At 28.8% G+C, this 18143-nt stretch overlaps 1 long non-coding RNA gene across 1 annotated transcript; it reads right to left on the bottom strand.

Moving 5' to 3' along the window:
• Window positions 1-13546: 13546 nt before the first annotated feature.
• Window positions 13547-14861, bottom strand: LOC103500136 (uncharacterized). Its single transcript, XR_001764118.2, has 3 exons — window positions 14776-14861; window positions 14610-14678; window positions 13547-14526 (listed from the first exon to the last, which is right to left on the bottom strand). It is a non-coding gene; the product is annotated as an uncharacterized LOC103500136 (long non-coding RNA).
• Window positions 14862-18143: the final 3282 nt, after the last annotated feature.

The raw sequence follows: 18143 nt of genomic DNA, 5'->3' as shown, positions 1-18143 counted from the left end.
AGACATTTTCAGTCCGTTGCCTTAGGTGGGCGGACGTAGGAAGAGAATACATCGAGGTCATCAAGAGCGACCTATAGGTACATCCAATGCACAATTCTATTTTTCATTTGAAACATATTTAAGTTAACGAAGCTAATGTGTTGTTTTATGTAATGAGTAAGACTTTTTCATGCTTGATTTCAACGATCAAGCAATAAATAGATTCATTGAGCATCAAATGCTCAATACTTTTAAAGAGTTTAGAGGCGACTGTCACCAGCACTTCAAAAAGTACAACGACCCTGAGGAGGCACGTGCTAACCCACCACACATATTGATGGGACGTATGAAAGATTGGCACTTTCATTGTGATCAATACATGAGTCGTGCGTTCCAAGTGAGCAACGATATATTTTGTAATTGTTATTTCAATTCAACTTTTAATATGTATAAGAAATAAACAATATAATTGTTTTCATGTAGGTGCAATCACGTACCAACAAGGCTGCTAAATAGAAGTAGCCTTACAATCATAGCAGTGAGTCGAAGTCGTTTCTACAATGACAACATGAGCTCGTTGAGCAACGAGGTGAGCCAATTGATCGTGTGGAGTTATTTTGGCAAACACATGTAAATTATTTAAGCAATACTTCTATCCTTATTTGTCATCTTTATTTGTGACTTATTAACTTAATTTTGAAATTTGTTGCAGAATCAAATGCTGAAACTTCAGTCCCAGCCTATCCTAGAGGGTTCTCAGCCACTCTCTATGGATGAGATATGCGAGACTGTGTTGGATAGACAAATGGACTACTCAAAAGGCCTTGGTTGGGGACCAAAGCCCAAGTCCCGTAAGACAGTCAGTGCTAGCAGTGCCTCGACCTTGTGTTCGCAATCCACGACAGAGCTCCAATTACAGATCGAGATTGATGAAGCTAAATGAGGGATTGAAGAATAGAGAAAGACATCAGAAATGTTAGCTTCACAAGTGGAACAAATGTGAAAGCTCATAAAAGTCATGAATTGAGCACAACAAGGACCACCATGATCCCTAGCTTAAAGTACATATGTTTCCATTATTCTTAAGTTCTTGAAATTATATCATTCAGTGATGATATGCATATGTACTGAACTTAGGCACTTTTGTATCATTGTAGGCCTTGCGGTGTAGAATGGTGTACACAACTCGTTAGGAGACGTACGTAGTTTTTATGGATTTCTATGTATTTTTTTGAACATTTACTACTTTTTATGAACCTTATTTAAATTGTTGTTGAATTTGATATTTTATATCGTTGTTTACTAATTTATTGTTTATTTTTTATAATTTAATATTACATAAATTGTACTAGAATCTAAAACGAATACTACAATTGAATAAAAAACATTTCAACCAAAAATAAAAAATAAAATAGATTTAAACGATTTTCAAACGCACCTCATATGTCGAACATAGGGACTCTATCTTGATGCACTCCAGAAAGCGTCAGAAACATGGTTTCCAACGTCGCATCGAGGATGGATATTTCTGACGCACGACTGACGTCGGAAATGTAGACGTTAGGATGGTGTATTTCCGATGCACGGATAACATTAGAAATGTAGACGTCGGAAGAGAATATATCGAGGTCGTCAGAAAATGAGTTTTTGGCATGTTGGTAATGCATCAGGAATATGTCTCCCGACGCATTTCTTTCGACTTTCTTCTCAACATCTCTTTCGACGTCAGAAAATGAGTTTTCAACGTATTTTAAACGTTTTTCGATGTTTTTATGCATCGAGAGTAGCCCGACTTCTAGTAGCAAGAGTTAATTATTCGATCGTTTAAATTTGAAGCTTTTATTGCCATCGTCTAAAATTTTTACTATATGATCGTGTATAAACCTACATGATCTTGTATAATGTGCACAATTATTTATATCTGAAACTTTCTCATCATCGTTTATAGTTTATTATCTGATAGTTTAAATTCGAGTCTTTTTCACTATTGTTAAAACAATCTACATGATTATGTATCATTACCTACATGATCGCGTATCATGATCGTTTAGAAGAACATTACTTGCGCCCGTCTGGCCTTTTAATTGCATGTTGATTAAGGTATTTTTAATATTTTGCACAGTGGGCCTGTGGGCTTTTACCTTTTCCAAAATTGTTCTATACGATATAAATATTTTTACGTTTTGTTCTATTTTTGAAAAATCCCCAAAAAATAAACCGTATTTTAGTTTTTGGATAATTTACATAAATGTAACAAAACCCTAAAATATTTACGGCTTGTGTAACAAAAAACAAAAGCCCATGAAGCCAATAAAATATTTTCATAATTTACAGATTTGCCCTTGAATATTGAGGACGATTTGCCATTTCTCTTTCTTCTTTTTCCTTCTTTGTGATTTCTTCTCTTCCATATTTTTTTCATCTCCTCTTCTAAATTATCTTTCTTCTATTTTTAAACAATTTATTATTCTTTTTAAATCTCCTATTTCTTCTTCAATATTTTTGGCAAGATTCTTTGAAGCTATTTCACAATTGTTTTAAAAGTCTTCTTCATCTTCCTTATATTTGAAAATATCAAGATTGTTTAAATATCATTTTAAATGATCAACATGATCGTTTACCATTATCAACACGATCATTTACTACTATGATCAAATGATCGTTTAAATTTGAAGCATTTTTCTCATCGTTTAAAACAAACAACATGATCATGTTGACATGATCTAAACGATCCATTACTATAGTTAACACGGTCCTTTAGCATGGTTAACAAGATCATTTAGCATGGTCAACACGATCGTTTAAATTTGAAGTCTTTTTTATCTATCAATAAAAAGAACTACACGACCGCATATCATGACCTAAACGATCGTAGATCATTCATTTAGACTGTAGTACACGATCATTTAGAAGAATATTATTCGTGGCGAGTGTGGTCGATTAATCGCGTGTTAACTGGGATATTTTTGGTATTTCTCATTTTGGACTTTTTTCGTTTTCGAAGTTGTTCTATACTGTATAAATATATCGGTTTGTTATATTTAAAAAAAGACCCTTTTTTACAAATAATATTTTTCATTCATTAAATCTTAAGAAGACTGGTTAAATTAATACTACATAAAAATCGTGAGATTAGTTTAATTGATCACCTTCTTTCTTTAATTAAGCAAGTTGGAGAATATGTTAGGTATATAGAGTATGCTTTATGTATATTCCTTCCTAAAATTTCCTAATATATCAATATCGATTAAATTAAAAGTTATTTAGCGAAATTTTCTAAAATAAAACAAACAAGTAAAATATGTACGATCTATGTAACAAAATGAAAAAGTCCATGAAGTTTGCCATTTTTTAAATATTTAAGGTTTGTCCTTCCCTTTTATCTTCTTTCTTCTCCTTTTTTTTGTCATTTTTTTTATTTCTTATCTTTTTTCATCTTCTTTTTTTTTTTCAAACTGTTATTTGGTTTAAGATCGTGTATCAAATATAAAAAATTTATTTATTTTTTCAAACTGTTATTTGGTTGTTCAATATCGTGTACTAAATATTAAAGATCTTGAAAAGATGTTTAGATTTGTGTAGCTAAATCTAAACAAATTTAAACGATTGTGAAAAAAAATAACCAAATCTAAATGATCGTGTACGAAAAAAATAAACGATCGTGTAGCTAAATCTAAACGATAGTGTACAAAAAAATCTTGAAAAAAAATTGTTTAGATTTGGCTACCCAATTCTAAATGATCAAAATCTAAATTATTGTGTGTAGCCAAATTAAACGATTGTGTACGGAGAATCTTGAAAAAAAATCGTTTAGATCGTTTAGATTTGGATCCAAATAGTAGTCAAATCTAAATAATTGTGTACTAAATATATTACGTGCGTAATTGTTGACGGCATGATTGACAGAGCAATTTTGATATTTTTTATTGTGGACTTTTATGCTTTTTCCGTTTTAGAATTTGTTCTACATAGTATAAATATTAGTTTGTTGTATTTTTTAAAATATCCCAATTATTTATTTATTTAGCATTCACTATATATTTAACTATGATTTAATGAAAAAAAAATCCCCCAAGTTACCAGCATCATGTATGTCTAAAATATATCTTTAACGGTATATAATTAACGTACACAAAAACTAGATTTAAAAAGGTTAGGGTTCTAGGTTAGATTTTAAAAGGTTAGGGTTCTAGGTTAGATTAGGTGTCTTGTGTAGTACATATTATCGGTATTTTATGTGACCTTGTTGAATAAAAAATTATAGATGAGCAAAATGTAGCTAATTCATTGTGATGTTGCGCATTGTATGTATAGTAAGTTTGTATAAGATTAAGTCATATTTATTGTTTCTTTTCTAGTCCATTAATAATAATGTTATATATATAGATTGAATATATGCAAAATTCAATCTCCAAATCTACACTAAGAGTAAAAATGACTGATATAATGTGTAAAAAAAAACTTAAAAACACAGAAGTAGAAAATCAAGTCGTTTCTTTACGGATTGAACTCAACAAATCGGATAATGTACTTCAATTTGGATATGCTCTTGTTATTGCATATCTAAAACTTTGAGGTGGTTTTTGCATCCTTCTCAACAAAGAAAAGGAATTTTTTGTAGTGAGAAAAAAAAATCTTTTAAATCTTCTTTTAGTGCCTTTTGTTGACAAATACCTTTGGATATAGAAACTTAAAAATGAAGTTGTGCCTTTACATTGATGAATAAGGAGTTGGTTCAATTTTTCCAATCAAACACCTAACTAATTCAATGACTTCTTGCTTACCTTCAATAATGCAATTCCTCCAAACATCTCTCTTTTTCTTTTTTCTTTTTTCTTTTTTTTTTCTTTTTTCACTTTAATGAACTAATATGCAATGTATCATTTTATTTTTCATTTCTTTCCTCCATATATATTTGCAATTTTCTTTTTCATTTTATTCCTCAAAATTCACTATATATATTAGTGGTCGTAAAATTGTTGTTATTAATATTATTTGGATTAATTCTCTTTTTAATCAAAAATAAGGAAAAGAAAAAAGAAAGAAAAAGAAATTTGGTAGATAACGGGTTTAAGAAGAAATAATTGATAGTGTGGTTGTTAACAACCTTTGATTGTGTTAGTAATGTGTATGTATCCCTTTCATTTTGATTGTGCTTTTGTTTTTATATTAAATAATGCCTTTCCATTTCCATAACGCCCTACCTTTCACTTAACAAACCCTTCGTACATCTTTTCATTATTTCTCTTTCGAGGCTATTTTTGTTTTTTTTTTTTTTCCTTTTTTCTTTTGGAACCTAAATAGCTTAAATGTCTACTACATATCGTAGAGACACAAAAATTCTTAAATTTCTTTATTTTGTTTAACAATATTTTCATACCAATGTGTGTTTAGTACGATTTTTACTCAACCATGTCTTAAAATTACATAATTTTCTAAGATTGTTCTACGACTTTATATTAATTTGAAATCTTTTTAATATAATTTAAGGTTATATATCATATTTATTTTTAAAAAAAATCAACACAGTTTATATTATCTATATTAATTTTCTATAAAAAAAAAAGAGAGAGAATTGTCAAAATAATCTAATTGATTTTTAGGGTCTTTTAAAAAATATAATAAAGAGGCAAAATATTTGAACTATTTTGAAAACGAAAAAAACTTAGCCTACAATGAAAAATACTAAAAATGCCCCAGTGAATAGTGCCTAATATATTTAGAACATGATTGTTCATATTTGATCTTCTAGATTTAGTTGTAGTCAAATCTAAATGTGTGTAACAATATCTCAACGATTTTTGTTCAAAATCGTATATCAAGATGTTTTATATTTGCTATATGATCTTGAACAACCCAGTAACAGTTTGAAAAAAAAAATAGAGCTTTTATATTTAGTTTACAATCTTGAACCAAATAACCGTTTAAAAAAAATAAAAGAAAAATTGTAGAAAAAGAGATAAAGATGGTGGAAAAGGAAAATAAAAATTGTAGAAAAAAGAAGATAAGAATAAAAGACAAACTTGAAATATTTAAAAAATAGTCGATTTTATGGACTTTTCATTTTTATTACACGAACCGTAGATATTTGGCCGCTTGGTTATATTTATTTGTTTGGTCAGTAGGAAGGTAAATAGTTTCTTTTTATTATTCTTAAAAACAACCCTAAAAATAATGTATCAGAATTCAAAGTTTTTTAATAAAGCTAATATTAATTGGAATTGAAATCTGAGTGTGTTGCTTAAAAAGTTGTAAAAACTGTGACATAAAAGAAAAAGAGAAAAATAAAGAAAAAGAGAGATTGTGATACATATTGTTTACAATATTCATTTTAATTAAATATACTACCAATGAAGTGTATATATGTTGGACAAAAAATGTAAATTATAGATATCCTCTAGCTCTTAAATCCGAAAAGCCATGTTGTAGGATGGCATTCCAATTTTTCGAAATGCTATCTACAAAAATATCTTTAAGATATTTGAATATCTTCAAATATAATAGAACACGATAATCCATATATCTAGTTAATAGAAATTTAAAAATGCCATGTAAAACAAACGACTTCGTGAGATAATTTTAAGAATAAATTTAGTCCCTAAGAATTTTTTAATACTTTTAGTTTTGAACTAAAATAGGATACTATTAATCCTAAAAATAAACAATTTGGAAAATATATGTTATCATTAGTGGTAGATCAAACTTCATCCTAAGAATTGGGACGGCATGAATTGTGTTTAATACATACTATGGGATGGGATATATATCACTTCCAAATTTATAATATATTTGTTAGCTACAAATTTAAAATTTAAGATTTAATTAAATGCAAAAATTATATATACATAAATTATTTTAAATCTCATATCTTATAAAAATATTTATAAATAACATAATATCATACTGTAATAAACAAGAAAAACTACCATCTGATACAAATAAATATTGATATAGTTTATCTTGTTCTATTTTAGTCCATCATATATAGACGGTGATATTTTGTTATATTTTATAAAATATTTTAATTCTCTTGATTATATTTAAAAATAGTCTATCATACATACAAGTTTCGTAAGTTGGTGACTTATCATACGTACAAATTTAAAAACTTATAGATCTCTTGTATGTTTTAAAATAATTTTGCAGTTAAATATAAGAGTGAAGATCGGTGACTATATAGTCATGCAATTATAAAAATTTAGAAAATAAATTTGTAATTTATTTATTTTTTTCCTTTTTTAATTTAGACACATCTAAATGTATTAAATATAAGATTATAAAAATTTTGCTGGTTTAAATTTTCAAAATATAACGTGCATTTATAGCAAGCTTGCAAATATAACAGTCTTCAAGTTTCTAATTGAGGCAAGGTTTAAAAGGTTCCTACATTATTATTTTAGTGTTTTAAATTAGAAAAATATTTAAAATAATTATTTAAACTTATCTAAACAATTATTTTTAAAATTTTTTTTTTAATTCAGAAGGTCATATATTTATTTAAAATAGTCAAAGATTCAAACATAGTCTTGAAAGTATGATAATTAAATAGATACATTTTGGAAGGAACCATTCTTCCAAATTCACAATCTAACAACAATAGTTTTCTCTAATATATTAAATGCAAATAAAAAAAGAACACAATTAATATGGTGTCTCATATGTCCCTACTAAAATGATCCGTTACATTTTATAAGTAAATGAAACTTAGATATATTTATCCAGTTTTTTCTTAAAATAAAAAGTAAAACAGAAGATATAAACCATATATATCTTCACGGACAAAAAGAAAGAAAAAAAAGTAGAACGGACGATAGAAATAGAAATACCTAAAAGGTTTGTTGTCTTTTACCATATTAACAATTAAGAATATTTAAAAAAAAATAAAAACATAAATCAAAATATTTATAAAATACAACCAACGATAAACTATAAAAATAATATTTGTATAATAGTAAATATAATGGTAATTTATTTTTTATCGTGACCTTTCGCAAATATATATAAATAAGTCTTTTAAAAAATATAAAAAAATCGTAAAATATTTACACTCTATAAAATAATTTTAAAAACGGAAAAAGTCTAAAAATCCACTATCTAAAATATAAAAAATGCAACATCAACCACGCCGTCAACAACAAACACGTAATATATTTGCGATCGTTTAGATTTGGTTATTGTTTGATATACAAACGTTTAAATATGGTTACAATTTATACGCGATCGTTTAAATATGATTTTTTTTTTCAAAATTTGGTAAATGATTTTTTTAAGAACATTTTTTTTTCCAAGATTCTTTGTACACAATCTTTTATTTTTTTTACTCGTTTACATTTGGCTACTTCAATCTAAATGATTTTTTTTTCAAGATTCTTTCTACACAATCTTTTATTTTTTTTACACGATTATTTTACATTTGACTACTCCAATCTAAATGATTTTTTTTCAAGATTCTTTATGATCTTTTATTTTTTTTTACACTGTAACGCTCCAAAAATTAAGATAATTTTGGAGTTAATTATCTTAATTTTATTTAATTAGATTTAATTTTTTTGGGTTATTTTGAATTCATTTAAGGAGAATTATTTGATTTGTGTGGGAATTGAAATTAATTAAATATTTCTTGAATGAATATTTAATTAATTAAAGGTTTTAGCACGTGGTGTTTGTTGAGTTTTTGATTAAATAGTAAGTTAAGAGAATTAAGTAAAGTTGTGGACTTTTAGGGTTATTGAAGTTGAATTTAATTAAATAATTATGGATGTTATTTAATTAAATTGTGGGGTGAAAAGTTTGTTGGAGATTTGATAATTATATGTATACGTGGAAATATATATATAATTATTATGTGAAAGGGAAAGATAATTATATTTGTTGAAATATAATTATTTAAGGAAAAGATAATTGTATTTTGGAGAAATGATATTTAGTAAGGGAGAAAAAGTAAAATAATTATATTTTGGAAATCCAAAATATAATTATTTGTAAAAGGATAATTATTTTGGAGGAAGATAAATAATAATTAATTATTGTGGAAGATAATTGATTATTCTGCAGAAAGATAAATATTGATTATGGAGTGGAAGTTGTTATGGTTGGGTTAAGATAATTAATGTTGGAAGTTATAAGTGATTTATTGGAAAAAATTTGATTGATTAAATTAATTGAGGATTTAAATTAATTTGGGATTTTAGAGGGAAAAATTGGTTTTGGTGGAATTGGAATTAATTGAGTATATATATATGGATATATATATTTAATTAATAATTTAGAAAAGTGAAGTTAATTATATTATGGAATATAATTATATTTGTTTGGAAAAGAAGATAATACATGAGGAGAGGGATGGTTGTTTTGATTGGACAAGAAAAGATATATATTTATAATGGTTTAAATAAATATATATGTTTATTGTAGATTTTCGTGAGAGAAAAATAATAATAATAAAGAAATATTATTATTATTACTAATGATTATAAATGCCTAAGAGTTTATGCATTTAAGGCATTTATTTAAGAAAGATAATGAGAATAAAGATATATGTATATTTTTGGTATTATATGTATATATATATCCTAAAAAGAAAGGAAATAATAATAATAAATATTATTGTTATTATTCTGGTCTATAAATAGCATTGAAATACTTAAGTTAGAAAGTAAATGAAAAAGAAAAAAGTTCTTTATCTTCTTCTATAAGATAACCCTCTGTTGTCGCCGCCTCATCAGTTGAAGTTAAGATTGGTCTCTCTGGAAGCTTGAGGATTGGTATCTTTGGAAGCTTGAGGATTTAAAGTGATGCATTTTTCCATCAAGGATAAGAGGATTTTTCAACCTCCATTTAAGTAACCTTTGTAAGCTAATGAAATTAAATTAATATTTTATTAATTTAATTTTGGATCTTTTTAGGTTTCTTTAAAGGTTCAATTGACTAATTTTTGAAGATTTAAATCTTGGATTTTTTTTCAATCAAGGTTGAATTGGTTTCAACCCAAATTTTTAGAAAGTTAATTAATTTGGGAGAATTTTTTGGATGTTAGTCAATTGCTAATTTTATTAATTAAGATACTGAGTTTTCCTTTTATGATTAGGATCAAGTTATTTGGAGAATTTTTACTATCAACTAGGGAGTACCTTGTTTGGCTAAAATCTCCAGGTAAGAGATTCTTCTACTAGACCTTCGAACTGAATTTAAGAGACTGCATGTAATTATGATTATGCATTGATGGTAGCTAAAATGCATAATTTGATGCTATTGATAATGACTGTCATTGTATATTGATGATTGATGATAGATGATGTTATGTTAATGACCGGTAGTATGTTGTTGTTGACGACTGTTGATGTTGATGTTGATGCATGATATATTAATCACATGATTAAGGACGTTAAGATTAATATTCATGCCATGTTATGATGTTATGTTATGCTACATGTTATGGATAGGGTGTTATGTTAACTTTGTCTTAATCGTATCCACATGGGTGTCCTTCGGGATCACCACCTTTTTAGGACTGCGTAGTCCGACGGGACCACCAGTCTGACATTGACATTGACACAGATATGATTTGAGAGATCCGACGGGATCACTCACACTTATGACTGCGTAGTCCGACGGGACCGCTAGTCTGACATTAACATTGACATAGACATGATTTGAGTGATTCGACGGGATCACTTACAACCCGATCGTCTTAGGTGTTCCCTTGGGTTCACCAGAGACCAGCTTGTTCCTACGGGATCACAGATTGCACGTGTTCGGGAACGTGCCAGTTCTTGGGTACTTCTTTACAGGACTCTAATGGGAAGTTAACAGACACCTAGCGGGACTAGTAGTAAGTCCCTTACTGAGTATATGTTTAATATTTCAGGTGAAGGTAAAGGTAGAGGAAAACTGGCGAGCGACAAAGAAAGATCCGTGACATGCCATATGGGGACTCAGTTTTGCTTTCGCGTCTATGTTTCAGTGTTTTAATATTTCGTTTTTAATGAAAATTTAGTCTTCCCTCGTTTAAAAAAAAGTGTCTCTTGTCATTGTTTCTTTTTAGTAATGACCTCAGCTTAGTATAAAGAGTTGGGTCGTTACATGATTATTTTACATTTGACTACTTCAATCTAAATGATTTTTTTTCAAGATTCTTTATGATCTTTTTTTTTACACATTCGTTTACGTTTGACTACTCCAATCTAAATGATACTTTTTCAAGATTCTTTACACACAATATTTTATTTTTTACACGATCTTTTACTCTTTTTACACGACCGTTTACATTTGGTTACTCAAATGTAAATGATTTTCTTTCAAGATTCTTTATATACAATCTTTTATTTTTTTTACACGATCGTTTATGTTTTTTTACACGATAGTTTACATTTGACTACTCCAATCTAAATGATTTTTTTTCCAGATTCTTTATACACGATCTTTTAGATTTTGCTATTTTTTTGTATACGATGTAAAAAAAAAGAAAAAGAAAAAGAAAAATAAGAAAGACGATAGAAAGAAATCGTAGCGAAAAAAGAAAAGAAAAAGTAGAAAGACGATGGAAAAGCGAAAAAAAAAGGAAAAGAAGAAAAACCGATGGAAAGATTAAACGACGTAAATAAAAATTGAAAAATAAGAAAGATGATGAAAAGAAATTGTAGAAAAGAAAAAAGGAAAGAAGACAGATGAAATCGTACGGGAAAGATGATGAAAGAAATAACAGGGGAAGAAGAATCGTGAGTAATAAAAGAAAGATAGAAAGACAAACCTGAAATATTTAAAAAATGACAAACTTTAGACTTTGTTATATGAATCGTAAGTAATTTGGTATTTTGTTATCTTAATAAGAGTTTTCGTTATATATATTTGTTGAGATGTTTGTTTATTTAGAATAATCTCCGTAATTAATATAGCATGAAAGACAAATAGAGAAAGTTAAGGAGCAGACAAAATAAGAAAGTGACACGATCTAAAGAAGCATATGATGTAGTGCTTCAAGCTGACTGATGGTTAAAAAGATGAAAGTACGTTTATATATAATTCTTTTAGTGAGTTTATATATGTATGTATATATATTTTTCTGACATAGCTCGATCATATCATGTCAAATCAGCTAATTTTATTCAATATACATGTAATATATCATTTAAATTAACTTTACCAATAACATGAAATATTCAAAATAAATAAATAAAACAACTTTTTGGTGAGATTACAAGCATATTATTCAATTAAAATTATGTTTAAATTTAATTAACTAAGGTTGAAGGCTGAGTAAACTGGTTTGGAGTTCACAATTTGTAAGTTTTAACCTTGTATTTGTTAGAGATATCTTTTGTTTTTGTGTCTAAATATCTTCATATTTTTTATTGTTAGAGTGACATATATTTACAAAAATATTGAATTGCAAAAATGGAGAAAAACCTATCTGGTAACCTGAGATTAAAGCACAAACGAAATACAAAAGTAACGCAAACTAACAAAGTAATCAAACAAACAAATCCAAAGGAGAAACAACTCACGACTTAGAAAAAAGGTTCCAAAGAGAACTTTCCACAAGGTTTCCCTACGAAAAACCTCCAACCACTTATAATAACACATTAAAATCTCAATAAAAAATATCTATGCTAATCGTCGAAGGAGGATGCAAAGGAGCACCATGACACGTGTATGGATAGACAACCACACACTAAATAACTCTCAAACTTCACACTTCAAATGTTACATACAACAAAATTTCTAGGAATATCGAATATCAGCCTTGTTACTTTTTTTCTTGATATTAAATTTATTATCAAGGTTATTCAAGTAGCTAGATTATTGGTATAATATATATATGCTTGTCATGTTATTTATTTATTTTCCATGGGTGTTGCATTTATTTTTATTATATTGTGTGGCTATGAATGTTAATTCTAGAAAATAGACTTATTGACACAATTTGTTTAAGGTGATTTCAAATACGCAAAATGTGATTAATTTAAATTAGAATATACGTCACGTATTATCAACTTTCTTAAAGGATGATAATTTCAATTTGATATATTCTGGGTTTCCTAATATTTGAACTAAAAGAACATTTTATATCTACTCATAACTCTTATATATTACGTAAGTACTAAGAGCCAAGTAAGTTTATCGTCCACATCGATCACTTAACGGGATCATTAGAGAGTTGCTTCAACCTAAACACTAAGATAATATATAAACAACTTCAAACATATATAAACTTTCTATGGCCGACATTTCTTTGTACTTCAATTTATTTTCTTTTAAACACATTGTTAGAGAGAAAAAAAAAATCAAACCCTTTTATTACTGTTGCTGTTATCATAATTATAATAGTAACAATGGTAATGACAACGAGGACAACGATATAGCAGCAGGCGCAACGACAATAATGATTATTAAGTATTGCTTTATTTTAATTACTATTGTTAATCGAATGACGATCAAGTACAATTTATATATCATGTAATCTTTGTAACGACCAAAATTCCTTATACTAAGTCGAAGTCATTATTATTTTAAAAGATAAATAAAAATTATAAATTTTAAAATAGAAAAATAAAACAAAACCTCGAATTTATCATTTAAAAGTATAAACAAATGTATATGAAAATAAGTCTAAAAATAAAATCCTAACTCGGGCTCTATCTAGTTTTAAAGAAATAAAATAATAATAAGAGATTAAGATAAAAATGCAAATACTGGAAATCCGAACAATGACATAAAGCAGAAGCAAAATGATCCCTATGACTCGTCATAGTCACTTCTTGTCAGTCGCCAGCTTGCCTTTGCCCTTACCTCTGCCTGAAAAATTAAACAAGAAAAAGTGAATATAAAAATATACTCAGTAAGGGACCCACTACTAATCCCGCTAGGTGCCTGTTAACTTCCTATTAAAGTCCTATAAATTGGTACCCCTGAATTGGCACGTTCCTGAATACGTGCAATCTGTGATCCCGTAGGAACATATCTGGTCTTCGATGATCCAAAGGAACACCTAGGACAAGTTGGTCTGTAGTATATCTGAAGGAAACATTAAGACAATCGGGCTATAAGTGACCCCGTCGAATCACTCATAATCATGTCTATGCCAATGTCAATATCATACTGGACTGGCGATCCCATCGGACTACGCAGTCATAAAAAAAAGGTAGTGACTCCGAGGGACACCCATGTGAATACAACTCTAATAGAAAAAGCTAACAGCACACCTTATCCGTAGCATGTAACATGCATAACATTTTCATAAACATGGCATATCATAACGATCATAGCATACTTAACCAATATTGTAAACATGAACATAACGTAGTCATCCTCATCAACATACTGCTAGTCATAACATAATATCATTTTCACGACATCAATCATCAATACAATGTCAGTAATCATCAATAACACTGAGTTATGCAATTTAGCTATCATCCAAGCATAACCATAAATACATGCAGTCTCTTAATTTCAGTCGGAGGTCTGGTAGTAGAGTCTCTTACCTGGAGATTAGCTCACAGCAAAATTATCCTAACAATCATGATCAAGCTCCCCAACAGTCAAGCCCTAAGCACAAATGAACCCAAAAACCAAAATCAATAAATTAATTACTAATTGCCTAGAGTCCAATTCCAATTATTTCAACTTACCCAAAGTTGAAGATAATTCCAAATTTATCCTTGGTTTAAGAAAATTCCTCGGTTCAACCCCCAATTGACCTATCGTGAAAATAATTCAATTAAATCCATAATTAAATTATTGAAGGTCTAAAATTGATCTTTGTTGGGAAACAACCAAAACCCAAACAAAACTTACCAAAAATAGGTTAGGTGGCTTAATTGGCTGGGTCAAAGGGGGTTCGACTTGGCTGGAGGCGGTTATGGCTCGGGTAGGGACGACTGTGTAACGCCCCAAAAATTAAGATAATTTATTGGGCGTTATTTTGAATCCATTTAATGAGAATTATTTGATTTAGGTGGGAATTAAAATTAATTAAATATTTCTTGGATGAATATTTAATTAATTAGAGGTTTTGGCATGTGGTGTTTGTTGAGTTTTTGTTTAAATGGTAGGTTAAGAGAATTAAGTAAAGTTGTGGATTTTTAGTGTTGTTGAAGTTGAATTTAATTAAATAATTATGGATGTTATTTAATTAAATTGTGGGGTGGAAAGTTTGTTGGAGATTGAATAATTATATGTATATGTGGAAATATATATATAATTATTATGTTAAAGGAAACGATAATTATATTTGTTGAAATATAATTATTTAAGGAAAAGATAGTTGTGTTTTGGAGAAAGGATGTTTATTAAAGGAGAAAAAGTAAAATAATTATATTTTGGGAAAATATAATTATTTGTAAAAGGATAATTAATTACTTTGGAGAAAGATAAACAATAATTAATTATTGTGGAAGATAATTAATTACTTTGGAGAAAGATAAACAATAATTAATTATTGTGGGAGATAATTAATTATTTTGGAGAAAGATAAATAATAGTTAATTATTGTGGAAGATAATTAATTATTTTGGAGAAAGATAAATAATAATTAATTATTGTGGAAAATAATTAATTATTCTGTAGAAAGATAAATATTAATTCTGGAGTGAAGTTGTTATGGTTGGGTTAAGATAATTCATGTTGAAAGTTATAAGTGATTTATTGGAAAAGATTTGATTGATTAAAAGAATTGAGGATTTAAGTTAATTTGAGATTTTGGAGGGAAAAGTTAGTTTTGGTGGAATTGTAATTAATTGAGTATATATATATGGATATATATATTTAATTAATAATTTGGAAAAGTGAAGTTAATTATATGATGGAATATAATTATATTTATTTGGAAAAGAAGATAATCCATGAGGAAAGAGATAGATTGATTTGATTGGACGAAAAAGATATATATTTATTTATAAGAGAGGATAATGGTTTAAATAAATATATATTTATTGTAGATTTTGGTGAGAGAAAAATAATAATAATAAAGAAGTATTATTATTATTGTTAATGGTTATAAATGCCTAAGATTAAGGCATTTATTTAGGAAAGATAATGGGAATAAAGATATATGTATATTTTTTGGTATTATATATATATATATCCTAAAAGGAAAAGGAAAAGGAAAAGGAAATAATAATAATAATAATTATTGTTATTATTTGGGTCTATAAATAGCATTGGAATGCTTAAGATGTAAATAAAGGAAAAAGAAAAAGGTTCTTTATCTTCTTCTCTAAGATAACCCTCTGCTGTCGCCGCCTCAGTTGAAGTTAAGATTGGTCTCTTTGGAAGCTCGAGGATTTAAAGTGATGAATTTTTCATCAAGGATAAGAGGATTTTCCAACCTCCATCTGAGTAATCTTGGTAAGCCAATAAAAATTAAATTAATATTTTATTAATTTAATTTTGGATCTATTTGGGTTTTCTGTAAAAGGTTCAATTGGCTAAACTTTTTAAGATTTAAATCTTGGATTTTTCCCAATCAAGGTTGAATTGGTTTCAACCCTTTTTTTAGAAAGTTAATTAATTTGGGAGAATTTTTGGATGTTAGCCAATTGCTAATTTCATTAATTAAGATACTAAGTGTTCCTTTTATGATTAGGATCAAGTTAATTGGAGAATTTTACTGTCAACTAGGGAGTACCTTTGTTTGGCTAAAATCTCCAGGTAAGAGATTCTCCTACTAGACCTTCGAACTGAATTCAAGAGACCGCATGTAATTATGATTATGCATTGATGGTAGCTAAGATGCATAATTTGATGATAATGATTATACTGAGATTATGATGATAGTTGATGTTGATGATGATGACTGAGATTATTATGTTGACGATTGATGATGATGACCGGTAGTATGTTGTTAATGACGGGTAGATTGATGTTGATGATTGTTAATGCATGATATATTAATCACATGATTAAGGACGTTAAGATTAATACTCATGCCATGTTATGATGTTATGTTATGCTACATGCTATGGATAGGGTGTTCTGTTAACTTTGTCTATTAGAGTCGTACCTGCATGGGTGTCCTTCGGGATCACCACCTATTTAGGACTGTGTGGTCCGACGGGACGCCAGTCTAGCATGGATATAGATATGATTCGAGTGATTCGACGGGGTCCTCGCATCCCGATTGTCTTAGTGTTACCCCCGGGTTCACTACAGACCAGCATGTCCTAGGTGCTCCCTCGGGACACCGAAGACCAGATTTTCGTTCCTACGGGAGCGCATGTTGCACGTGTTCGGGAACGTGCCAGAGATTGGGTACCATTTTCAGGACTCTAATGGGAAGTTAACAGACACCTAGCGGGACTAGTAGTAGGTCCCTTACTGAGTATATGTTTATACTCACTCTTTCTATGTTTAACATTTCAGGCGAAGGTAAAGGTAGAGGAAAACTGGCGAGCGACAGAGAAGGATCCGTGACATGCCATATGGGGACTCAGTTTTGCTTCCGCGTTTATGTTTCAGTGTTTCAATATTCTTTTTTAATGAAAATTTATTCTTCCCTCGTTTCAAAAAAGTGTCTCTTGTCATTGTTTCTCCTTAGTAACGACCTCAGCTTAGTATAAAGAGTTGGGTCGTTACAGTTGGTATCAGAGCGTCAGCTTTTAGGTTCTGTAGACTAACTTACGATGTGAGTCTTTGATTTTGTCCCTATGGCTATTACGGTCCTTCGTCACTCGCCAGGTATGTATTTTATGATACATGATTATGAATATGCATGTGACCTTGCCTGTATTAAACTAGAACTGCATGAATGTTATGATTTAAATGGTGATGGCTTTGGTGGTAAAGTTTTAAGAAAAATGTTGCCACGTAGAGGTGCTCAAAGGGGTGATTGAGTAGGCAAAAGAGTAGAACGTGTTCAGCCTGATGAACTGTTTTGTGACTGGATATCTAAGACATTAGTTATGTTGGTGGTTTTAAAGGAAACTAAAGGCATGGTTAAGTTCAAGTATATCAAGCACATTTGATGGTGTTTAGAATTGAGTTACTAGAGAAGGAACAAAGCATACTTTAGTGCATAGTTATTTTGGTGAGACTTCAAGAAACTGTTTTGAGTTTACCATGAAGGATAAGTTATAGCTAGTTTAAAGTACAAGTGATGAAATAACGAACTTCTTTAGAATAAACTAGCTAAGTTGATGTCATTAAAGAAAGCCAATAGTTGGACA

Source organism: Cucumis melo, chromosome 6 (assembly GCF_025177605.1).
Source record: "Cucumis melo cultivar AY chromosome 6, USDA_Cmelo_AY_1.0, whole genome shotgun sequence".
Classification (NCBI taxonomy): Eukaryota; Viridiplantae; Streptophyta; class Magnoliopsida; order Cucurbitales; family Cucurbitaceae; genus Cucumis; species Cucumis melo.
Note: the sequence above shows the minus strand (reverse complement) of the source record. Positions and strands in the feature narration are given on the sequence as shown.